Source organism: Felis catus, chromosome D2, assembly GCF_018350175.1.
Source record: "Felis catus isolate Fca126 chromosome D2, F.catus_Fca126_mat1.0, whole genome shotgun sequence".
NCBI classification, from domain to species: domain Eukaryota; kingdom Metazoa; phylum Chordata; class Mammalia; order Carnivora; family Felidae; genus Felis; species Felis catus.
The window spans coordinates 20395389-20422159 of NC_058378.1; the positions used below are offsets into that span (position 1 = coordinate 20395389).

The window sequence follows — 26771 nt, forward strand, 5'->3', positions numbered from 1 at the left end:
TTTGCGTTAGATAATTTTGTCCAGCTGTAGGCTAATGTAAGTGTTCTAAGCATGTTCAGGATAGGCTAGGCTAAGCTATGATTTTGGTAGGTTATGTGTATTAAATGCATTTTCGACTTCAGATATTTTCAACTTATAACGGGTTTGTTGGGTTGTAACCCCATAGTAAGTTGAGGAGGAGCTGCAAAATTGTTTTATGTATATGTTAGTTAAAATTTTTGCTTAGTTCTGTTAACAGGAATCAGGATTCAAAATAATACAAAAGCAGATGTACAAAGTAAAATGATCTTTAGTCTCTTTTCCCTTCCCCACATTCTAGTTTTGCAGATTGCTGTATTGTTAACTTTAAAAATATATATGGGAATCTATTCCAATTGAATCTGAAAGTTACCTTCATTTTTTTCTTCCTGCTGCATATTACATGTTATATTGTGTGGATGCAGTTTAAGGCAAAAAAATCTTAAAAGGCTGGGGAGCCTTTTAGCTGTTTACAGCTGTTTATTCTTACAAAAATGAATTTTTAGCCATTTGCAAAAGGAGGAGAGAAAAAACATAGGAGAGGTATAAAATCTTGAAGTAGGAGGAGAATATTCTCTGAACCTAGAGACAGTTTTAATAAGGTCCTGCTTGTTTTATATAAATTCTCTTTTTTAGTAAAAAAACCACAAATACCCAAATAAAGTAAAATTTAAGTTTTAAAGAGCCACTCAAAAACACATTTGACACAAGTAGCTGTCACTTATATTTGCTCATTTTGTTTCCTATTTAAATTGATATTTGTAATTTCTGAGGATTCTGTGGGCTAATGTTTGTAATAATTTATATCCTTGTTTGACATCAAATTCAATAACTGTTTTGTGATACCAGTAGACATTTGAGAGATTAAAGGCTTGCTTTCCTATCATTATTAATATTTTACTTATAATTTTTTTAGTGCTGTCTTTGGTAACAGTATCATCAACCTCATTGCTTGTGATGGATCTTTGCAGTTTCAGATAGGTCACAATTATTCAAGATTGTCTTCTTAAAAAAATTTCAATATGTTCTGCATATAGACGTGAAGTTATGCTAAAAAGTTTTATGTAGCAGCAGTATCAACCATTTATTTAGCAACTACTATGTATTGTAGAGTACAAATTTGGTGGATTCTCCTAGATGCATTAAACACTGCCTCTGATTTCCACCACAAGTGGTTTATTTAATTGAGGTAGTCAGGGTATTGTGATTTTTTAGCAGATTCCCCAGATGATACGTTGTTTTTATTTTAAAATAGTGTTGGACTTCCAAAAATGTTGCACAGAGCTCTTGCATTCCTATGACTCAGATTCCCAATTATTAATATTTTATTGAACTCTCCCCCTTTTCTGTTAATCTGTGTAGGCTTTTTCTGACATGTTCCATCACCCCTAAATGAGGAGGTTGGTACTGTTACCAGAGACAGCACAGTGAGAGAAGATGGGAAGGCGTGGACAATTGTCTGTTATTGTCAGGAAACCAGTGTTACACAAAACCACCATGCAATCCACACATCCCATTCCAATTTCACCAAATGCCCCCAGTAGTGTCTCTTTTTCCCTGCCTGTTCCAGGACCATATGCAAGAATATGTGTTGAATTTAGATATCATGTGTGTCAGTCTTCTTCAGTTTAGAATCTATTCCTCTGTCTTTTCCCTGTTTCTCATGTCTTTGAAAGGCCTTTCATTCTGTACAACCCTCAGTTGGAACCATCCAGTGTTTTCTCATGACCAGATTCAGGCCATGCTTTCCTGGCAGGAATGGCACCATGCTCTTTTCAGTGTATCACATCAGGAAACATATAGTGTCAATCTGTTTCACCACTGGTAAGTAATATTAAATATGATCACTTTCTCAAGTTGGTAAACACTACTTTCTCCATTGTCACCATTATCCCCTTTCTATTGAACTAGTATTTTGTGAGATGTTCCCATGTTATGCCAATATCCTGTTCTTCATCAAATCTCCACCTGGCTTTTTTTTTTTTTTAAGACTACCATGATAATTACTGAATGATAATTATTTTCAATGTTTCAGCCACATCTATTAGTTGATATTCTATAAGAAAGAACTTTCTTCCCTATTTATTTATTCATTTGCTTATTCATATCAATATGGATTTATGAATTACCCTTTTATTCAGTGGATTATAATTTGATAATCTCATTATTTTGATACCCAAAATTGTCCTAGATTTGAGCCTTTCCTAATTGATTCCTGTTTTTATTTGTTTGTTTGCTTTTGACACATTCCTATCATTCTTTGAGCATTGGGACAAGATGTTCCAGGCTTGTCTTTTACTTCCCTGTCCTGACCCTCCTTCTTTTGAGTAGATTATGGTAACTAGAATTACAATCTGGGTCTCAGTGCTGTCATTGCTCCTACACCCTCTCAGCAAACAGAACTAGGAGATGTATATGTGTATACATAATACACACATGTATATTTGTGCTATTTCTATACCTGTATCTGTATAACTTTAGAAAGATATGTTTATTCTGATAATTCAAATTGTAACCCAGTACCTCCAGTGCTTTTTCTAGCCTTCCCTCTTCTTCAGAAATTGAGAAAGCTGGCTCCCATTATCCTCAGTATATTACTTTTTTGTCCAGTTAATTAATTCTGCTTCATGTAATCAATATTCCAATCACTCAGGAATCCTCCTTCCTCTGCCACCTTTGTGCTCCCCTCACCTAACCCCTTTCCTTAGCTGCCAGGCATGCTGCCTAAGATGCCTCTTCATAGCACCCCCTCCCATCATGGTGCTATTTCCTTAGTCTTTCTCATCTTCATGCCAGGGAGGAGGAGAAGGGAAGGGAAAAAGAAAAGGTCCGTCTAAGTGACTTAATGTGCTGCAAGTTGAAGATCACTGTATTTAACATGTTACATGCATTGTCTTTTTAAATTTCAAGCCATGTATTCTTTCCTCATGAAGTATTTGAGATTTAACAAATATATATTTATTATCAGCTTCTCTTTTTATAATTTGTCCATTTCTCCCATACATGGAGTAGAGGTAAATTTTTACTAATCGTGAGACTATAGTGGGGTATTGATAGCTGGATTTTTATTTTAATGTTTTAAATTTCCTTAGTGGTAATAGGATGTGGTTTCTAAAATGACATGACCCGGTTATTGGTAGCAACCTGGCGCTGTCAGGTTTTTTAAGGAGGAGATTCTTTTCTTCAAATGTGTGACATTAAAAAGGCTCACATACTGATCTTGGACTTTTTTTTCGCTTCTGAAATCTCTCATGCTTCTTCCTGCTTCTTCACCGAATTCAGGGGCATTGTCATCAAGAGGTTCCATGTTCCTTCTCCCTGGAGCTTAGATATGACATTTAAAGAGGTCAGGCACCCCTACCCTAATTGCACCCCTTATCCTAACCTCATTGCCTTCAGGAAATCTGAAGGGAGAAGTAGTCTGGAGCCACTGGCTTAGATTGTAAATATCAAAGCCTAAACCCCATTATAGTTAGAAGAATCCTAGGAGTGATCTAAAGCTAAATTCCATTGCTGTGTGATTCATGATGATCTAAGACTTTTCATCTGTTTTTCATTTTCTAAAGATTGTTAAGTTGGTTGCTATTATCGACAATGTTTAGGTTTAAACAATTAAAATTAAGGTATAGAGTTACCTTTGTATGCCATGCTCAGATTTTCTCATTTGTTGGCACGAGTTCATTTATGCAAAGGTTATATGGCACAGGTTTACCTTAGATAATCTCTTACGTAGTGGAAAATACCTGAAGTCAGCTGGAGGGTAACTGAGTACTTCAAGTAAAAATTCACTTACTTAAAAAATTGGATTAAGTATTATTGAATTTATAAAGATTTAAAATCTGATAGGATTTGGATTTTTAAATATGAGGCTTTGTAGTATGATTCGTTTGACCAAAGATTAAATTCTGTAACTTTGATTTGTTAGGGTTTTGAAAGATTGAAATCAAGAAAGCAAAAACATAAAAATTAGAGTGGAGTTTGAAAAAAATTGGAAAAGTAGAGAAATATACTTTTTAACATTGAGAACGTTCATATTTTGGAATTATAAATAATTGTTATGAAATATGAGGGATAAAAAGTTCCACCTCTTACATTCTAAATTTCTGTTCATTGTTTTCTCTGTAATGAGGTCCTTTGTGAGACACAGATGGTCATGCAGCTCTCATCATCCATAGTGTGTACATTTATGCTGAGTGGCAGCTGTCATATAGTGGGTCTGAAGCAAACTTCAGTGACTCTGGAATTAATTATTAGCCCCTCTACAGGCCAGAATACTATCAACGCAGGTCATGAAAATATCCTACCAAAAGGATATAAATGTCCCAGTGAGTTATAAAAAAAAGTTAAGATAGTGTTAAAGTGCAAAAATTGTATTTTTTTCCTGAAATTATCTGCATGAATTATACTATCTAAAATAGATTCTTTAACAAAATGGTATTTCATGTCATTTTTTGATTCTGGAAAGTGTATTTATTTTTCATAGGAATAGTCTATTTTAAAATGCCTGAATTAAGAATGAATTAAACCTCATGTTTTCCACTAATGATAAGGAAGCTAAGTATAAGACTTTTAACTAAAAATGGGAGTAATTTTGTTGTCCTTTAGTTCTTATGTTAGAAACATGAAACCAGAGGTCAGTTAAGTCTCCATAGCAATCATCTCTGTTACAAGATGAGTAACACATTTCAGTCCAGATGTCGGGAAACTTCTTAACAAGTGAAAAAACAAAACAAAAAACACTCACCAAAAATATCAGGTGTTTTGACCAGAAACTAAGCTAGTACTTTGCATTACAATGAGGAGAAGGTGTGACATTACCAGTGATGACTCCCCTGGCTTCTTAGTTCTTGTCTATGGGAATACAGGAAAGAAATGTTTTGTTGATTACATTGCAGTTTCATATGGTTCACCCTAATAAATTTGTAACAAACTAGCATGGGAATATATAGGATATTTTGTGAGAATCTGGAGTATTGAGTTCTGACAACATTCAATCAGCATGTAGAAAACTTGTATTAAATGAGTTTTTGTTGCATTTGTTCCCATCACTTCTGAAAATTCATACTTGTGCAACTAAAAGAAACTTTTTTTGGTACAGTGTCTGTAACAGTGCCTGCTACATTGTGGGCACTCGGTAAATATTTTTTGAATAAACAAATGAAAGATATTTTTATTTGTATTTACACGTCTTGAAAATGCAATTTATAAGTTTTCATTAAAAGAACAGTTTCCTTCCCATAAACTTCCAGTACCTGACAGCCACTGATCTGTTTCTCTCGCTGCAGTTTTGCTTTTTTCAGAATGTCATATAAGTAGAATCACACAGTGTTTAGTCCTTTGTGTCTTAACTTAGACTAAATCTTTGGGATTCATCTAGGTTGTTGAGTGTACCAATAGTTTATTGCTTTGGTTCTGAGTAGTAGTCTGTTGTGTAGATATACTAGAGTATTTCTTGTTGTTCATTCACCAGTGGATGAACATTTGAATTGTTTACATTTTATAGCTATTATAAATGAATGTGCTGTGAAATCCACATACAGGTCTGTGGACAAATATTTTCATTTCTCTTGGGTAAATGCCTTGGAATGGAATTGCTGGCTCCTTTGGGAAGTATATGTTTTATTTCAATCAGAAAGTGGCTCTACAATTTTGGATTCCCACCAGCAATGTATGAGAATTACCATTGTTTACAGCTTTTCCAGCACTCGGTAATGTCTATCTTTTTAAGATTAGCCATTCTAGTGGATATGTAGCAGTTTTTCATCATGGATTTATGTTTTTTTGAAGATTGATGTTGAACAGTTGTTTATGTGACTATTGGCCATTCTTATGACTTCTGTTAAGTGTTCAAAATTTTGCTACTATGTTGTTGGGTTGTTTACTGAGTATTAAGAGTTTTGGATACAAGTCTTTTATTGGATATATGATTTGTAAGTATTTTTTTTTCCCCAGTCTATGACTTTGTTCTGCATTTCAAGCATTTTTATTTGATCCTTTACATAGTTTTCATCTCTCTGGTAAATCCCTCACCACCATAAGCACATGTTGATCTTTTTTTTTCAATTAGATTCTTATCATATTTATAATGATTTTAAATGTCCCTTGTTTTATTTACAATACCTGGGCCATATTGGAGTCTGGTTCTGTTGACCAGGTCATCTGTTAGCAATGGTTTAATTTTCCCTTTTTGTGTTTAGTAATTTTTTAACTGAATATAAGGTTTTGTGTCCTAAAGAACAATAGTGACGGGGTAAATAATACCCATAGATGGCCAATTCTGTCTTTCCTTCAGGCTGTTGATATAGGCATTTGTGTCAGTATTATCAGTAGTTGACTAGATTTGAATTTTGTTGCTGCTATAGTTACTTTGAGTCCAACACAGACTTCAGATTTCTCCAGTATTAAACTACTAGTACCTTGAGCTTAGTAGGAGGTCTCAGTGCATTAGGGGTTTCTCAGCATTCCTAATCTACCCTCGGTTTTCAGTCCACACTGCATACCTGGGCCCCCAGCTCTCTCCATGTTCTTGCTTCTTCCCCAGCAGTGGGCTGCTGCTGCTTGTTACTTGGTGCAAGGTTCTTGGTGGGTGGAGGGTGGATTGGTATGTCCCCTTCTCCCCCATCCTCAGGTTTAGGTAGGTCTTATGTGCCTGAGCTTTAGGAAAGGGACTTACTCAGTGTTCCTGTCCTTATAACTAATTATTTTTAAAATCTGCATGATTAGTTTTGATAGTATCCTGTTCCTTCAACATACTTGTAATAAATCACTACTCATGGCTTTTCCCCTTGTACCTGTAGTGATTTTTTTTTATTGTAAGCTCATGTACATTAGAATTTTATCCGTGAGACTTCTTTGAACACTACTTTTAAATTGCTTTAAAATTTTTTTAATTCTGTCACCAAGAGTGCATGAATATAGACTTGTATTTAGGAATTCTCAGGAGACGTTTTTCTTTTTTCTCATTCCACTGAGGCAAAGCCAGACACTCATTTCTACTGTTGATCACTAAGGGGGAATTTACATTTCAATCTCTGGGTGGGGCTTTATGTGTTTCTGTTGTGAAATTTATTTTCTGTTCTCTGAACTTGGTTTGTTAAAATCCACACTATGGGACATGAGGTAAGAGACATTTCTATGGCAAATGCTGACTCTAGCCTTCACTTATTTATTTCTTATCACTTCTGATCTAAGGAATATTCTTATTTAGCAAAATATATTTTTATTTAAGATGTTTTCTACTTAAATAGCTTTATCTGAATGTCCAGCTTACCCTTTTCTACAAGCACAACTTGTATATGCTATCTTCTCATACCTTTGGAGCAGTTGATACAGTGTATCATAATCACATGGTTCTTTTTTCTTCAGCCAAAACTAAAATTTTAATAGGTTGCTGAATGTGACTTTTTAGTTTTTGAAACCCTTGACCAAGCACAGAGAAGGTGGGGGGGGTAGTATAAAGAGCTTAGACTTTTCTTTTAAGTATATATTCAAATATATTTCAGCTGGAAATACACCAGCATTTATTAGCTGTGTGACCTTGAACGAATTACCTAGTTTTTGAGTCTCTTTCTTCACCCGCTGAATGCGATATAATTCCTACCTTTTTTAGGACTAAATTAGAGTGTGATTATTGTACACCTGAATCTAGTATAACACTGTATGTTAACTGTACTGGATTACAAAAATAGACTGATTAAGCAAAGCAATCTACATAAAACCTCCCTGTCATGTCACATAGTAGGCATTCAAATGTTAATGTTGTCATCTTCCTCTCTTAAATACCTGGCGAATTATTCCCTATATTTTTCCCTGGATTTATTCCTTGCAAGGAATTTTATTGTAATTAATTAATTAATTTAATGCTTATTTATTTTGAGAGAGAGAGGGAGTGCATGTACAAGGGAGCACGAGCTGGGGAAGGGCAGAGAGAGAGGGATAGAGAGAATTCCAAGCAGACTCCATGCTGTCAACACAGAGCCCAATGAGGGGCTCCATCTCATGAACTGTGAGATCATGTGGGCCCCAAAATCAAGAGTTGGATCCTTAACCCATTGAGCTACCCAGGCACCCCCTTGCAAGAAGTTAATAAAATAGTAAAAATATCTCAGGCATTTGCTCATGTTTAATGTCTCTTCTCTATTTAATAAATAACCCCCTTTGACAAATATATTGGAAGTGATGGCTTTTTCTGACTTTTCAATAATAAACAAGTAAGAGGTTTGTGATTAGGGCCAATGGAAAATTCTCAGTTCAGTTCAGCTTGTCAATTTCAAGGAAGGCACAGATTATTACTTACCAAACTAGAATTTTACTTTCTAATTAATTGCTGTGAGTTTGTACCTCTGTAGATTATAAACAAGATATAGAAGGAATTACTTAACTCTCTTTGGCCTTCTAGTCCTTTAAAAGCTAATTTGTAAAGTAGTATCATAATAGCATTGTATGGTGACAGATGGTAGCTAACACTTGTGCTGAGCAGAGCATAAATGTACAGATTTGTGGAATCACTGTGTCATACACCTGAAACTAATGCAACATTGTGTGTCAACTGTACTTAAGTCAAAAAAAAAAAGGTAATTTGTTAAGAATGACTTAAATTTAGTCTAGACACACAGTTTCTTACTAGCTACTATGATGGTTCTTTACCAAACTTGTTATGGGAGCACAGTAATATATATATTTTTTTATTTTTAAGCAAAGATATCAGGCATTTGAGGGAATTTTATGAAGTCAGTTCTCATTTGTTCACTGTAATTATGAAAAAGTACAGGGTAAAGTCTTTAATGCTCTAGTTTTAGGAATTAGTTTTAACTTCTCTATATGAGATTTTTCTCCTTTAAAAGTTAGATGTGTTACCAGCTATCTAAAACAAAACTTTTGGGGTGCTTGGGTGGCTCGGTCAGTTAAGTGTCCAACTCCTGATTTCAGCTCAGGTCATGATCTCACAGCCATGAGACTGAGCCCCTCATTGGGCTCCACACTGAATGTGGAGCCTGCTTGAGATTCTCTCTCTTTCTCTCTCTCCCTTTCCTTCTCTCTTTCTCTCCCTCTCCCCTGCCCCTTCCCCACTCGCACATGTGCTCTTTCTCTAAAAAAAATTTTTTTAAGTAAAACAAAACTTTTAAGTACTCTTTTGGGGGGGGGGGCAGAGGGAGGGCACAACTCCCTTCCTACCTTCTTGTGGAATGAGTGAGGAATAGTAAAATTGGATAAAGACAAGGAAGGGTAGAGGTAGAGGGAAATTAGGAAGTCTGACCATCTGTTACCAGTCTCTAAAAGATCAAAATCACCTTTTAATGTAGTTAAAATATTCAGTTAAAAAAAAAAAAGAGAAGAACCATATGATCCTGTCAATCGATGCAGAAAAGGCCTTTGACAAAATCCAGCACCCTTTCTTAATAAAAACCCTTGAGAAAGTCGGGATAGAAGGAACATACTTAAAGATCATAAAAGCCATTTATGAAAAGCCCACAGCTAACATCATCCTCAACGGGGAAAAACTGAGAGCTTTTTCCCGGAGATCAGGAACACGACAAGGATGCCCACTCTCACCGCTGCTGTTTAACATAGTGCTGGAAGTTCTAGCATCAGCAATCAGACAACTAAAGGAAATCAAAGGCATCCAAATTGGCAAAGATGAAGTCAAGCTTTCGCTTTTTGCAGATGACATGATATTATACATGGAAAACCCAATAGACTCCCCCAAAAGTCTGCTAGAACTGATACAGGAATTCAGCAAAGTTGCAGGATACAAAATCAATGTACAGAAATCAGTTGCATTCTTATACACTAACAATGAAGCAACAGAAAGACAAATAAAGAAACTGATCCCATTCACAATTGCACCAAGAAGCATAAAATACCTAGGAATAAATCTAACCAAAGATGTAAAGGATCTGTATGCTGAAAACTATAGAAAGCTAATGAAGGAAATTGAAGAAGATTTCAAGAAATGGAAAGACATTCCCTGCTCATGGATTGGAAAAATAAATATTGTCAAAATGTCAATACTACCCAAAGCTATCTACACATTCAATGCAATCCCAATCAAAATTGCACCAGCATTCTTCTCGAAACTAGAACAAGCAATCCTACAATTCATATGGAACCACAAAAGGCCCCGAATAGCCAAAGGAATTTTGAAGAAGAAGACCAAAGCAGGAGGCATCACAATCCCAGACTTTAGCCTCTACTACAAAGCTGTCATCATCAAGACAGCATGGTATTGGCACAAAAACAGACACATAGACCAATGGAATAGAATAGAAACCCCAGAACTAGACCCACAAACGTATGGCCAACTCATCTTTGACAAAGCAGGGAAGAACATCCAATGGAAAAAAGACAGCCTCTTTGACAAATGGTGCTGGGAGAACTGGACAGCAACATGCAGAAGGTTGAAACTAGACCACTTTCTCACACCATTCACAAAAATAAACTCAAAATGGATAAAGGACCTAAATGTGAGACAGGAAACCATCAAAACCTTAGAGGAGAAAGCAGGAAAAGACCTCTCTGACCTCAGCCGTAGCAATCTCTTACTCGACACATCCCCAAAGGCAAGGGAATTAAAAGCAAAAGTGAATTACTGGGACCTTATGAAGATAAAAAGCTTCTGCACAGCAAAGGAAACAACCAACAAAACTAAAAGGCAAACAACGGAATGGGAAAAGATATTTGCAAATGACATATCGGACAAGGGGCTAGTATCAAAAATCTATAAAGAGCTCACCAAACTCCACACCCAAAAAACAAATAACCCAGTGAAGAAATGGGCAGAAAACATGAATAGACACTTCTCTAAAGAAGACATCCAGATGGCCAACAGGCACATGAAAAGATGCTCAACGTCGCTCCTCATCAGGGAAACACAAATCAAAACCACACTCAGGTATACCTCACGCCAGTCAGAGTGGCCAAAATGAACAAATCAGGAGACTATAGATGCTGGAGAGGATGTGGAGAAACGGGAACCCTCTTGCACTGTTGGTGGGAATGCAAACTGGTGCAGCCACTCTGGAAAACAATGTGGAGTTTCCTCAAAAAATTAAAAATAGACCTACCCTATGACCCAGCAATAGCACTGCTAGGAATTTACCCAAGGGATACAGGAGTACTGATGCATAGGGCCACTTGTACCCCAATGTTTATAGCATCACTCTCAACAATAGCCAAATTGTGGAAAGAGCCTAAATGTCCATCAACTGATGAATAGATAAAGAAATGGTAGTTTATATACACAATGGAGTACTACGTGGCAATGAGACAGAATGAATATGACCCTTTGTAACAACGTGGATGGAACTGGAGAGTGTGATGCTAAGTGAAATAAGCCATACAGAGAAAGACAGATACCATATGTTTTCACTCTTATGTGGATCCTGAGAAACTTAACAGGAACCCATGGGGGAGGGGAAGGAAAAAAAAAAAAAGAGGTTAGAGTGGGAGAGAGCCAAAGCATAAGAGACTGTTAAAAACTGAGAACAAACTGAGGGTTGATGGGGGGTGGGAGGGAGGAGAGGGTGGGTGATGGGTATTGAGGAGGGCACCTTTTGGGATGAGCACTGGGTGTTGTATGGAAACCAATTTGTCAATAAATTTCATATATATAAAAAAAAATAAAATAAATATTCAGTTAAGTCTTTTATTTTGCATATGAGTGTCAGGTGACTTATACTGATAAGAACATATAGCTAGTTAATTGTAGAGCCAGGAATAAAAGCCTCTCCAGACTCAGTTGTGTGATCCTAAGCAAGTTCTTTAATCTCTCCAAATGTGCTTTTCAAGTGTCCAATGGGGATCATGCCTGCTTTATAAGGTTGTATGGAGAAAGTGGAGCTCATGTGTATTTGTGTTTATGAAGTGCTGGTGCATACCAGGTACTCAATAAATGGCTTTTTTCCCCATTGTATCATCTTGGTTTGCTGTAAATTAATTTTTTTGTGAACATAATAAATAATAAGTTTGCCAGTAAACACAGAATTGAAAATTTTGTGGTCTTTCACTTTTTAACAGAATGCACAGGGTACAGACTGGGAGTAAAACTTGGTTTAAAAGATTCCCTGAATCATTTTAGCTTGAAAAAGTGGAAGTTTTACATTATCTTTAGATGCTCTGGTTTTGGTCACTGCATTATTGCCTTGGGTCAGATATACCAATTTATACAAAGAGCATTCTCGAAGACATTTCCTTGCCTTTTCCTCTGTGAATTTTTCTTATGTGAGCTTTGATGCTCACTTGAATGACCTTATAAAAGAAAAGGAAAATATCAGTGATGTTTAAAACTTACACTTTCCTCTCAATTTTTTTCCAGATAAATTTACAGTGTTCTGCATCTCACCTTTCTGTTTGACCCTGGTTGAAAAACTCAAAATTTTCCTTTAGCACAACAGCCTGTATTCCACTGGTCACATTTGAGCTTTACACCATTTCATTTGCCCTTTTAACAAACACACATTCCAAGGATTGCATCAGTTTAAAATGGATGGAGTGAGTTGACATTCTCTTATTTGGGAAAACTTGGTTTTATTGATGAAATGGAGTTTGGTGTTTGTTTACCACATTTATGGAAAGCATTTTGCTTTAGGCTGGTTACAGTGTGCAAAGCAAAACCCAGCAACTTATAAAACAAGATTTCTCTTCCCTCTCTAAAACTTGTGGCTGTACCTAGTTCAATATTTTTTCTGATCAGGCCAGGGAAGAATTTAAAAACTGAGAACTTGGAATTCAGAGGGATACATGCACCACTGTATTTATAGCAGCATTATTTACAATATCCAAATGATGGAAGCAGCCCAAGTGTCCATTGATAGATGAATGGATAAATGTAATATTATTCAGCCATAACAAAAAAAGAAAACTTGCCATTTGCAAGGATGTGGTTGGAGCTAGAGAGTATAATGCTAAGTGAAATAAGTCAAAGACAAATACCATATGATTTCACTCATATGTGGAAGTTAAGAAACCAAACAAGCAAAGGAAAAAAAAAAGAGAGATAAACCAAGAATCAGACTCTTAACTATAGAGAAGAAACTGATGGTCACCAGAGGGAGGTGGGTAGAGTGTTGAGAGAAATAGGTGATGGGGATTAAGGAGTGCACTTGTGATGAGCATTTGGTGTTGTATGTATGAAATTGTTGAATCATTATATTGTACATCTGCAACTAATATAACACTGTATGTTACCTGTACTGGAATTAAAATTAAATTAAAAAAAAAACTGAGGACTTAGGACCAACGTTAGGCTCATTTAGCTATTTCTTTTTTCCTTTAACAGTGGGGCTCTGAAAAAGACATAGTATCTAAATGTTTACTTGAGAGATTAATATACCTTTCTTTTGACGTTTAAAGGTATTTTATTTATTTAAAAAAATTTTTAATGTTTATTTATTTTTGAGAGATACAGAGACAGAATGCGAGTGGGGGAGGGGCAGAGAGAGAGGGAGATACAGAATCTGAAGCAGGCTCCAGGCTCCGAGCTGTCAGCACAGAGCCCAACACAGGGCTGTGAGATCATGACCTGAGCCGAAGTTGGACACTTAACCGACTGAGCCACCCAGGCGCCCCTAAAAGGTATTTTAAAAGTTTAGTATAGGGTTGCCTGGGTGTCTGACTCTTGATTTTTGCTCAGGTCATGATTTCATGGTTTGTGAGGTGGAGCCACATGTTGGGCTCCACACTGGCAGCAAGGAGCCTGCCTGGGATTCTCTCTCTTTCCCTCCCTCTCTCTCTATCTCTGTCTCTCTTTCTCTGTACCTCTCCCTGGTTCATGCTTTCTCTCTCTCTCAAAATAAATAAACATTAAAAAATGTTTTGTACAGTTAAAGTCTAAGTTGATGGCATGTACAGTAAGGAAAGCTACTTGTCTTAGAATATTCACCAGACTGTATGTTAAAGACTTTGTGTACTGAAAATGAGCAACAAAATATCCCAAGCACAGTGTATATGAATATGTAATTAAAACACTTGTGCTACTAAATGAAAACTCTTTTCTTATAGCAGTATCTATAGTTGTGCTTGCCATGTTAGAAACTCTCTGTATCACCTGAAAATAATAAATGAATGAGAGTTGATTTTGAGCTTTTTAATTGGTAGTTGGTTTTGAAAAATCATTTCATAAGCTTTAATTAAAGGGATAATTTGAGCCAGTGCTCAAGGTGTGGCCTGTGGTCTGTTAAGAACAATATTGTTGCTATGTCTCCAGAAAAGAGCCAAGGAAAGGAAGATGGAAAGAGATTGGCTGCATGGGAAAGGATTCCTCCTCTGCCTTATTCTCCACTGGCTGCTTCAAGGAAGAGGAGACCATTTTACTACCAATCACTCAGGCTTTGACCAGCAGTGGGGGAAGTCCCTATTATTTTCTAAGCAGTGTTTAACAGAAAAGTTTCCATCCAGCCATCAACTACAGCATCCCCACTCATGTCTACATCTCCGTCACCCTGTCTGACATCCTGGAAGTGGGTGATGCATAGCTTTAACTGATGACATAATTCCTGTGGCTAATTATGGTCTGGTACAATCCATTCATCAGGTGGAATCCAGAGGAATATGGGGGCATCAGGAAGCTCAGCATGGCAACTAAGGAGCTATGACTTCCAGTTATCTTCATTGAGTTCACAGATGTGGATTAGGTACCTACAGGTCACATAGCTTATGTCACCTGTGAAGGTTGTAGCAGATTAGATAAACCAGTATGAGTCATCAGCATATGTAATATGGACTATCTTCCATTTACCCTTTGATGAACAGACCTGCACACTCACCTTCAGCTCTTTCATCTCAACAGGTAGCCATCAAGGCACAATCCCAGCCTATATATGATGAGGCTTCTGGTATCCTTCTGGTATCCAGTGGCTTTCTGGCTGTCATCCATGCCTTCAGCTTCTACCTACCAGCAGAAAGAGAATCATGCCCCATTCAAGACAGCACTGCTACCGGACTACACTGTCTTTCTGCTTATGACAAATGACTTATTCCCAGACACTGGCATCCCCCTCATCAGTATCTCCTTTGCCCTGTGTTCTTCTCTGATGGTGCAGGTCAGCCAACTGGAGACCATTTTTATCACCTCCCTGCTACACACCTGGCTACCACCCATGAGTTGGTGGCTCTAATGCTTGTTTATGCATTGTACCAGCCCAAAGAAATGCTGCCCCACTGCAACCCAGAGAGGAAGTAAGGGCCTGGGTCTCATTCCTATCTGCCTGCCTGGCCCGAAGGAGCCAGTGGAGTTGGTGGGGAGGGTTCCTGGTAACAAGGAGGCAGAGTTAAATGGATGCTCTGCATCAGCAAGGGCCAGTAGGAACACAGGCTCAGAAGCAGCACCTGGGAGTGTAGTTCAGCCACAGGATGGACATTGTGCTCTTCCACCTTTGCCTGCTCTTTATGGCTTCTTATCATCATGGTCACTGTCCTCTGGAACACTTCTTCAGACGCCCACCTACAAACCTCAGTCTTGAGCTTCTCTTACCTCTAGAAACCATCCAGGCTCTCATGCCCATCCAATCCCAGCCCCTAGCCTCAGCAACCACCTTGTTGTTTTTAACCCAGTCCTTCCATGCGGTTTCAGACCAGACCCAGGTAGTTCCCAGAACTTCGCTCTAGAAGTTACTGAATGTCATCAACTCCCCTCAGCTCTCCCATGAGTTCTGCCTCACTCCTCAGGATTCCAGTTCCTAAAATACTTCCTTGGTTGAATCACCCTCAGTAGGCCTCATTTCAAGGGAAAAAAAAAAGACAATTTGTCTTTATTCTTTGAGGATAAATTTTTAGTAAAATGCAGCTAAGTCTCTAATAATTTTAAGTAATTTTAGTTGCTAATTTTTGCTAAGAAAGACCTAGGGGTTTTCTTTAAGGGAAAGAATTTGGGTTTGATAGTGGAAATTAAGGATATAAACAGTATTCCTCGGGAGACATTTAAAAATACATTAATGAATAACATTGTGACATTTGGTATGCCAGTGATAGTTATTTCCTTATTAAATGGGTCCTAAAGAGCTACCAAAGTATGGAAGTAAGAAAACAGTATCCCTTAAAATGTTACATGATTCAGAATGACCATTATTTTCCCTGTATTAGCTGAAATTTTCCCGTTTCTTTATTCTGAATTATCATGGTTTCATTGCTTAAAATGTGGTAAAATATTTCTATTTAAGTATTTTTCTGCAAAGTACATATTTTAGATACTTGGTAATGATTTCAAATGGCATTAAAATAAGATTTCTTTGTGGTTGAATTGGTTATGAATTCTATAGTAGTGAACATTTATAGATTCACAATAATAGTGAAGACGTGAAGGAAAAGGAGGAGGAAGATGTGTGCTTGAATCTATTAAGTTTTAGTGCTTTTAAAGAAGTGCAGATTAGTTAAAGCTTTTCTAACATTTTATTATAAAAATACAAAAAAGTTGTAAGACGCAGGGAATACCATATACCCACTAATTAAATTTTACAATTACTTCTTTATATTTGCTTTATCTCGTATGGATGTATCTATCCTTCTATTTATTTATCAATCTATCTTATTTTTTTGTTGCATTTCAGACTAGCAAGCAGACATCAGCACACTTCACCCCTTCACCATGCATACCAGTAATCAGCATTCAATATTTGGAGTGTTTTGTCGTTTTTAAAGTAAATGTACTATTCTTTGTTTTTTGACAAATGTGTACATCTGTGTAACCCAAACTCTTATGCAGATATAAGCCATTACCATTACTTGAAACAGTTTCCTCCTATCCCCTCTCCCAGATCCACCCCCAATTTACTGTATCAACCACTTTTCTGAGTTTTTTCACCAATGATTGTTCTAGAATATTATACAAATGGAAACATGTGGTATGTACTTTATGGTATAAGGCTTCTTTCACTGAGCATTATGTTTGTGGGGTTCCTCCTATCAATATATCAGTAGTTTGTTCCTTTTTAATAGTGAGTTGGATTACATTGCATATCACAGGTAATCTGTTTCCCTGTTTATGGACACCTGGCTATTTCCTGTTTTTCACTATTATGAATAAGCTAGTGAGAATAAGTCTTTTACTTGCTGGGTATTTATTTACACTTGGTTGTCTCAGGAACTTAAAAATTAGAATGTTGGGGCGCCTGGGTGGCGCAGTCGGTTAAGCGACCGACTTCAGCCAGGTCACGATCTCGCGGTCCGTGAGTTCGAGCCCCGTGTCGGGCTCTGGGCTGATGGCTCAGAGCCTGGAGCCTGTTTCCGATTCTGTGTCTCCCTCTCTCTCTGCCCCTCGCCCGTTCATGCTCTGTCTCTCTCTCTCCCAAAAATAAATAAACGTTGAAAAAAAAAATTAAAAAAAAAATTAGAATGTTAAAAATTGAACTTACCCAAGTGTTTAGCTTTTCCACAAGTCCCCAGTTCAGTGAGCTATACCACTATTCACAGTGTTGTCCAGGTTGTAACCTTGGGTGTCATCCTTGACTGCTTACTGTCCCTGATCTGTCATGCATAACACATACAAAGTGCTGCCAGTGCTGTCTTCACATTTACTCACTCTGCCATAGGCCATAATCATTATCTTGCCCAACCCCGTATTTCAGGTGGATTGTCAAAACAACTTCCTACCTAGTCTCCTTGCCACCTGTCTTGGCCCTCACTTCATTCCTTTCTTCAAATTACTGTCAGTGATCTTTGAAAAAAAATACACATTAGGTTATGTTACTTACCTATTAAAAATATCTAGTTTCCCAGTGTTCTTAAGATAAAAAAGTAAAATCCTTATCCTACTTTGCAAGTCTCTGCATGATTGAACTCCTCCTGCATCTTACCTAGTCTCATCTTTCTAGCTGTGCTGGGTGTGCATCTCTCTCATGCTTTTCTCTTTAGATCCTGCCCCACTCTGTCATGAGTCAGGCTTTCTAGTTGGACCATCCCCATTTCACACAATTGTGTTCTGTTGGCTCACATACTAAAGATAAAAACTGCCTATGTTAGTTGAGGTTAGAGTTGTCTATGGAAACAGAAAATCAAAGCAAACCCAAATGATTGCTATTTAATAAGTTGGAAGATTACATCTCATAGTACAGGCCTGGTGTGGTGACATTGCTTCCCAAAGACTTAGCAAATCAAGGTGCTTCTGCCTACACAGTTTCCCACTCCTAGTTTATGGCCCTTATCTTCATAATCCAAGTTGGAACCGCAGTCTAGTGAGCTGGATGGAAGAAGGGACAGAACATATTGAATCATGGGATTCCCTAGAATCTCCTAGCATCCCTAGGCAGAACTTAGTTTTCTGGCCATCCCTGTCTTCGAGGAAGTCAGAGTACTTAATTTAGGTGTCCATGTGCCCAGCTGAAAATTGAGGGTTCTAATTGGGAGAAAGCGGACATTGGAGTAGGCTCCTTAGAACTGTCATATCTCCCTTGGCATCACATTCTTCTCCAGCCACCCTCTTGTTTTTCTGCTTTTTGTCAGAGTCAAAACTTCTTAAAAAAGTCATCTAATCATATTCTACTTCTCAACTCACTCCAACTCCTGCACTTACCCTTCCACTGATGTTTTAAAATTCCAAGGGATACTTTGAAGTCTTTCATTTGACTTAATTTCTCAGGAGCTTTCAGTTCTTCTTTCTTTAAGGAACTCTCCTGTGTGGGGATTAGTCTGGAGTTTTCCTTTTGTTCTCTATGACTTCATCATTGTCTGCTACCATTCTGGAAGCTCATTCCCTCCCTGGTGTTTTCAGCATCTCATGTTCTACCCAATGTCTAAATGTTGGAATTCTTGAGGTTTAGTTTATTTTTTTATTAAAGTCACACTACGTAAGATTATTTTAACCATTTTTAAGTGGCATTAAGTATATTCACCCTGTTGTTTTGCAACCGTCACCACCATCCATGTTCAGAACTTTTTCACCTTCCCAAAGCGAAACTTCGTGACCATGAAACAATACCCATTCCCTATTCCCCTGACCTCCATTCTACTTACCATTCTACTTTGTCTCAAGGTTAGTTTCACACCCAAATTGGGAGGACCTTTGTTTTTTCTGTCTTTAGTAGGTGAGAGTCTCAGATTCTATGGTCTAAAATATCTAATTCCAAATTTATAGTTCCAATTAATTTTTTTTCCTTCTGATCACTAGATTCTTATCACCTTAGCCTGATATTTCCACTTGGCTATAAATCTACTAGAGTGGCTCATAGACTTCAAAAATGTAACTTAACTAAAACTTTTATTTTCTTAGTCTCATTTGGTCTCTTTCTTTCTTCTAGTCTCGGTGATTGCATGAGCCATCTAGTTATTTGAACCAGAAACCTGATTGACAACTTGATAACTCCTCTTTCATCACTCCTCCCCAATCAAATCAATCAGTAGTCTTGTCAGTTCCACCCTCAGTATATGTTGATTTGCTTCATTTTTCTTTGTCTATGCCATCCTGACCCTTCTCCACGCTCCCATCATCTCTTGCTGGACAGTTGCAATGCCCTCCTAGCTCTTCTCTCTACTCCCAGTCCTGCCTTCTTCAGTGTGATCTGTAAAAGACAAATATGGTCGTGTTCCTTCAAGGCTTAAAGCCCTTCATTGCCTTCCTAGCTCTTTATATTGAGATCCAACCCCCTTATCCTGGCTCTCCAGGCTTTGGACTTGGCCCTTACTACCCTCTCTGCCTAACCTATTGCTGTTTCCTCCTGCTTTCTGGTTGCCTTTCAGACCTTTAACACTGAGTTCCCTCCTGCTTCAGGGCCTTTGTGCTGTATTGTACTCTCAGCTTGCAATGTTCTTTATGTTTTCCTTGGCATCTTTCAGTGACGCTCTCAGAGATCGTCTCATGTAGTATAAAGTACTGCCCTTCTTACTGTTCTGACTCAGAGCATCCTGTTCTTTTTTAACCCCTACCACACTTAAAAAATGATTTCTTCCTGCTGCCTTTTCTTCATTTCTCCCAGTAGATTTATTTTATTATACTTGTTCATTTCCCCCAGTAGATTATAAGTGTAATCAGGGACTATTTAAATCCTATTCACTATTTATGCCTAATGTTTACTGCAATGACTGACACATATCTGGCATGCAGTAAATATATTTAAAAGTGAATGAATGTTGCTCCCTCTCCCAGGCATGATTTTCATTACCCACTTTGATGTAACTATGCTTCATATTGTGGCTCATTTCATCAAGGCATAGCCTTCCCTTGATTAATAGACTACATGGCATCTCTATGTTAGGTGAGATCATTGCAACATGTGAGTTTCTTTCATGAAACTTCTTACACTTTGTAGTTAAGGGTGTAAGGGTTGGTTGTTGGTTTCCCTGAGTATAATATCAGCCTTGTGAGAGCAGTGGCCATAGCCGTCCATCGTTGTTGCTTGTAGGTTGAGCATAGTGTCTCATACTTACCTTGTTTGATAAATGAATGAATGCATAATGGTAAAAATATACCTCACCAACTGGTTCATATTTCATAATATAGCATAATTATGCCACTTTATCAGGTGTGAATAGGTTTTGGAATTTGAGTTGTATCGAAAGAATCTTAATTTCTTGAAACCAGCATTTGGAAAGTTTGGTGGTTTTTAATTGGATTCTTTTTAGATGTTAAGAACCTGAAAATTCACAAGGGAAAAACTGAAACTTTTATTCTAAGAATCACATGAAGACATCTGAAATATTGCCAAATCTAATTCTACACTTTTGCAAATGAATGAAACCTTAGTATATCTGTATGTTTGTCTTTCCAAGTCTCCCTTGTGACATCGTTAGTGCACTTAAGTCTCTGGAGTAGCTTCTTTGGAAATTTTCATAATCAATTAAAATAATTTTTGAAATGTATAAATCCTTTGAATATTACTCATAACTTTTTATGAGCTCTATACTTTTTCCTATGTCAGAAATATTTAAAATTACTTTTGCAGAAAAATACATTTATAGTACAGTAGATATTTTCTGTCATACTGTACCAAATTCAACAGGGTAATACTTTATTTTTCTGGCATCCTCTTGGAAGTGTTAATTTAACATTAATTCAGGAAAATTTAGTGGTTTTAAAAATTTCTACCAAGTGCAAGGGAATTCACATATAACCTTGTATGAGGCTTAATTGATCTCAGCTTCCCAGCAGCCTTTAGCCCTGGGCCTCCCCACCAAAGGCCCTAGACCCGTAGTCAGGTGCTGGCTTGTAAAGCTGCCTGTTCCTTCTTCCTAAGATCAAAGCCCAGCTCTTTATAAAATGCCTGGGGCACAGGATTTTCTGATTCTGATAGAAGCACCATCTATTCACTTTTTGAGTATTACCACATTCTGTAATTTCTCTTTTAACCCATCTCAGGTAAACAGAAAACAAGAGAACGGCTTGCTGGTTGTATTTGGTATATGAACATTTAGTTTAGGCCATATCATATTTATCTAAATAGTGATTTTAAGTAAATTATTTAGCTGCGTTTTAAAATTAAGGAGATTTTACATGCCAGTCTGGTTTGATAGCTTTTCTTGGAAAGTCGGAAAGTCTGGCTACTTTGGGCCAGTGTCTACACATGCTGGTTGGAGCTAGTGATGTGTCCCTGTTTGCCACATGCTCTTCCACTCCCTCTTATTCTGTGATGGTTGGTCAGTGCACTGTTGGTTTTCTCATGGTGGAGTAATTCTTGTACCCATATTTATAGATCAAGGGGAAATATGAATAAGGGGGTGATGAATTTCAGGAAAATGAGAGAAAATGTATTTGGGGCAATGAATAATCTTTGTATGTCTATTTGTGTGTGTGTGTGTGTGTGTGTGTGTGTGTGGAATGTATATTTGAATTAAAAGCATGCACTCTGCCCATCCATTCCTAACTGTTCCTTGCCTGACTCCAGTTGACATCTGAGCCAGGGACTCTTGATTTAGATATATGATCCTATTAAAATAATGTGATTCTACCTTTGGTTTCCTCAAAGGGCAGTGGATTGTTCTTCTAGAAGCTTAAAACTGTCTTGCAAATGAAATGCCCAGACATCCTCTTTGTGATTGTCAAAAGTGTAACTTTCATTGCCTTACCAATAATTAGGCCTTGCAAGACCTGGCAAGTTCACTATAAGTAAAATAGACTTTTCCCTCAAAGATAGTTTATTCTAGAAGGGGGTTGATCCAGTTTAAAAATAGAAATATAAGTGGCATAAGAAAGACAATATAGCAGCTCAGAGGAGGGAAAGATTGTATTAAATTGAGGGGATCTTGAAGTTGCTTTTATGCTTTGTGATGAACAACAGATAGAAATTGAGTGCAGGAGACCATGAAACAATAGAACTGCTTACATAATGCAAGAAAACCATAGGGATTGGGTGTGGGCAGGACAGTGGATAGTGGTGGTGATGAAGGTAGAGGAGACTGAGGAAAAGTAAAACCAAAGAGGTGGGTCGTGGCCTGGTATGGACAGCCTTAATGTTAGGGCCAAGAAGTTTGTGCCCGACTTAAGAGATAATGAATAAGCACTGGTGGATTTAGAGGAGGGAAATATCCACACTTACGACTTGAAGGAGAGAGAGCTGAAAGTGCTGCTACCACCTGTGAAGCCCTTTGTGGAAATGCTCAGGAGTGGTAATTACCTGGATAGAAGGTTGTTTTAGGTTCTGGGCACAGTTTGGGGGAGAGAATCATTAGGTCTGTGCAACTGATTGGGTACAGTAGTGTGGGCAGCGAGGGAGAAGCTATGGGAGGTGAGAGGACAGCTTTGAACACATATCAGAGAAAAGTGTGGAAGTCAGAAGGAGGACCAGGTTTGGAATGTGCATCCAGTGGGATGCTTTCCATTTCCAGTAACAGGCTGGCTTCACCAACATGAACAGGTACCTGCTCTCATTACTGAAGTGTGCACAGGTAATGGCTTCAGGGATAGTTGATCAAGAAGCTTTGTGATGTTATCCAGGACTCAGATGTTCTCTGACTCAGCTCTGTCTTCCACCCTGTCAGTTTTATCCCAGAGCTGATTCTCTTCTTGTAGCATCAGGGCTCCATGTGTCTTTGTTTCCCATCTAGTGGGAGAGAGAGAACCTTTTCAGAAATTCTCTTTAAAAAGCCAGAAAGCTTCATTCTCAAAAGTGCCCATCAAACCTTTTCTTATTTATCTTTCACCCGAATTGCATCACATGCCTGGCTATTCTTTCTTTCTTTCTTTTTTTAATTTAAATTTTTTTTTTATTTGAGGGAGAGAACACACATGAGAGGGGGAGAAAGAGAATTTTTTTTAATGTTTATTTATTTTGAGAGAGAGCACAAGTGAGCAGGGGAGGGGCACAGAGAGAGAAGGCAAGAGAGAATCCCAAGCAGGCTCCATCTCTCAGTGCAGAGTCCAATAAAGGGCTCTGTCCGACATACCATGAGATCATTACCTGAACCAAAATCAAGAGTTGGACGCTTAACCAACTGAACCACCCAGGGGCCCTGAGAGAGAGAGAATCTTAAGGCCCCATGCTCAGCACAGAGCCTGACACAGGGTTCGATTCCATGACTCTGGGATCATTACTTGAGCTTAAATCAAGAGTTGGATGCTCAATTGGCTGAACCACCCAGCCACTCCTCTTCTTTTAATTGTGGTAAAATCCACATAACATAAAATTTACCATCTTAACCATTTTTAAGTGTCCAGTGGTAATAAAAACATATTGTTGTTCAACTATCACCAGCAGCCATCCCCATAGCTTTTCGCATCTTGTAAAACTGAAACTCTGTACCCATTAATAAATCCTCATTGCCCCCTCCCTGTAGCCCCTGAAAACAAGCCACAATTCTACTTTTTGTCTCTATGATTTTGACAACTTGAGGTAAATTTTCTCATGAAATGGAATCATACAGTATTTGTATTTTTGTGACTGGCTTGTTTTACTTAGCATAATGCCTCAAGGTTCATCCATGTTGTAGATATGTTAGAATTTCCTTCCTTTATAAGGCCTCATACTGTTCCATTGTATGCATGTACCACATTTTGCTTTTCCATTCATCCATCGATGGACACTTGTATTACATTTCCACATTTTAACTGTCATGAATAGCTCTACTATGAATGTGGATGTATAAATATCTCTATGCGACTCTGATTTCAGTTTTTGGGTGTATAACCAGAAGTGAAATTGCTAGATAATGTGCTAATTATATTTTTAATTTTTTGATGAATTGCTCTTGGTGTTCCATGTTCCACATTGCTGTTTTCAACAGCAGCTGTACCATTTTACATTCCTACCAACTGTGCACAAGAGTTCTAATTTATCCACATCCTTGTCAGCATGCACTTTCTGCTTTTTTTGTGTGTGATAGTAGACATCTTAATGGGTGTGAGATGCTGTTTATACTTTTGATTTCCACTTCTGTAATGATCAGTGGTGTCGAGCATCTTTTCATGTGCTTATCAGCCATTTGTATATCTTTGTTGGAGAAAAGTCTATTCAGGTCTGCCCATTTTGGGGTCAAGTTGCTTAGTTTATTTTGTTGTTGTTGAGTTTTAGGTTCATGCCTATTCATGCCTATTCTTTTTTTTTTTAATTTTTTTTTTCCAACGTTTATTTATTTTTGGGACAGAGAGAGACAGAGCATGAACAGGGGAGGGGCAGAGAGAGAGGGAGACACAGAATCGGAAACAGGCTCCAGGCTCCGAGCCATCAGCCCAGAGCCCGATGCGGGGCTCGAACTCCCGGACCGCGAGATCATGACCTGGCTGAAGTCGCATGCCCAACCGACTGCGCCACCCAGGCGCCCCGATTCATGCCTATTCTCCCTGGCATTAGGAGTGGCATCACTCTATTAGATAACCAGGTTGATTCCTGGATCCTGGATAGACAACTTAAAATGTCCTGTTGTGTGGAGAAGATTGTGCACAGTTTAAACATGTCTAAGGAGCTGGTGGGATATCAAGGCAGAGATATGTTTAGGAGGTTATGTGTACAAGTCTGGATTCTGAAAGGAGCAAGAGTAGGTTTTACTATATGATGTTGAAGCTTTTAAAAGAACCATCTGGCAGAGGCGACTGGGTAGCTCAGTCAGTTAAGCTTCCAGCCCTTAATTTTGGCTCAGGTCATGGTCTTGCAGTTTGTGAGTTTGAGCCCCACACTGGGCTCTGTGCGGATGGTGAGGAGACTGCTTGAGATTCTCTCTCTCCTTGTTTCTCTGCCTCTCCTTGCCTGTCCGTCCATGTCTCTCTCTCTCTCTCTCTCTCTCTCTCTCTCTCTCTCTCAAAATAAGGAAATAAACTTAAAAAATAAAGAACCATCTGGCAGAGACAGTAATGCCCAGCAAATACTCTAATTGCCCCCTGCATGACCCAGCTCCTTTTGAATTGGTAGAGCTATGTGTGTAGTTATGGTCAATGGAATGTGAGGGAGGTAATGTGTTTTTCTTTGAGGCCAAGGTAGTAAAAGTTCGGCACAGGATTCTTCCTATTTTTCTTCCAAAGGGAGATAGGAGGCCATGGATTCTAGATGGGCAGCCATAAAATGGAAAGGCCTCCATAAGCTTGGCTCGCTGAATGACTGTGGAAAACCAAGCCCTTTGCTGACCTATGCAGTCCATTTAACAGGAGAGAGGAACTTTTGTGTTCATCAACTGACATTTGGAGTTGTTACAATAGTAGCATAACCAATATGTACCTCTTCATTATTCCTTTTTTAAAGCAAACTTCTCTCAAACCTAGTACTTCGTTTCCTATTTACCCAGTACAGCCTGCATAGAATTTTATCTTATTAATGTCTTAGGGATGCCATTATAGATCTGCTTTTGTGCTAATCTGTCATTACCAGTCAGCATTAATCCTACTGGGGTTTACTGAGCTAAGTAGGATTGTTTGCTTGAAGAAGATTAAGGTGATGTGGATGGTAAATGTGTTGCCTAAAAAAGCATATAATGTGAAATCATGTAACTAGAATAATGGGCTTATGAAAAATTAGAGGCTAGGAAGTTAACAATCAAAGTTTGGTAACTTGATTTTGTTAGAGATATCAATACTATTACATTTTTTCCCCAAGATATGTACTATTAAACCACTATATTCAAGTTATATACAAGTTAGATAGTTCAGGTTTAACCTTTTTATTATACACTTGTGATAATAGATATGATAAAGTATATTTAAACTTTCTGGGAAATTATAATAAAGTGATAGTTGGGGAATGAAATAGCATTAAGAATTACAGATCCTTATGTCCCTGGGGAACCAAGAAACCTGTTCTTCATTAACATAGATCATTACAAATAACCCACTCATACCCCATGAAAATTCTTGTTGGTTTGGAGCACAGGTCAGAAAGTAGTAGGGTCCATGCTTTCTCTGGCCCACAGTGTTTTTTAAATAATTGAAATAGGTCACATTTAGAAATCAGGAGATTTAGGGCACCTGGGTGGTTCAGTCAGTTGAGTGTGTGACTTCAGTTCAGGTCATGATCTTGCAGTTCATGGGTTCAAGCCCTGCTTCAGGCTCTGTGCTGACAGCTCAGATCCTGGAGCCTGCTTCAGATTCTGTGTCTCCTTCTCTCTTTCTGCCCCTCACCGCTCGTGCTCTGTCTCTGTCTCTCAAAAATTAATATTAAAAAAAATTTTTAGAAAATCAGGAGACTTAATACAGAAATCTGGCTCATCTTTTACAATGGGCAGATGCGGGCCCCTGAGCCTGTGCCAGCCATAGGCTAGAGTGGAAATGACAGAACTTAGGCTTCCCACTGTCCACAACCCATACTTGGCCCAGCTTGCCACTCACTGTACTTCTCCACCTCAGACATTTTAGTTGGAGAGTTTCTTTATCCATTAGTATGCAGACATACCCTGGGAGAATGAATTCTGTC

General features: G+C 38.1%; 1 protein-coding gene and 1 pseudogene across 3 annotated transcripts in view; both read left to right on the forward strand.

Moving 5' to 3' along the window:
• BICC1 (BicC family RNA binding protein 1) overlaps window positions 1-26771 on the forward strand; it is a 287579-nt gene that overhangs the window by 138306 nt on the left and 122502 nt on the right. The window lies entirely within an intron of this gene.
• Window positions 13745-16380, forward strand: LOC109492453 (annotated as a pseudogene).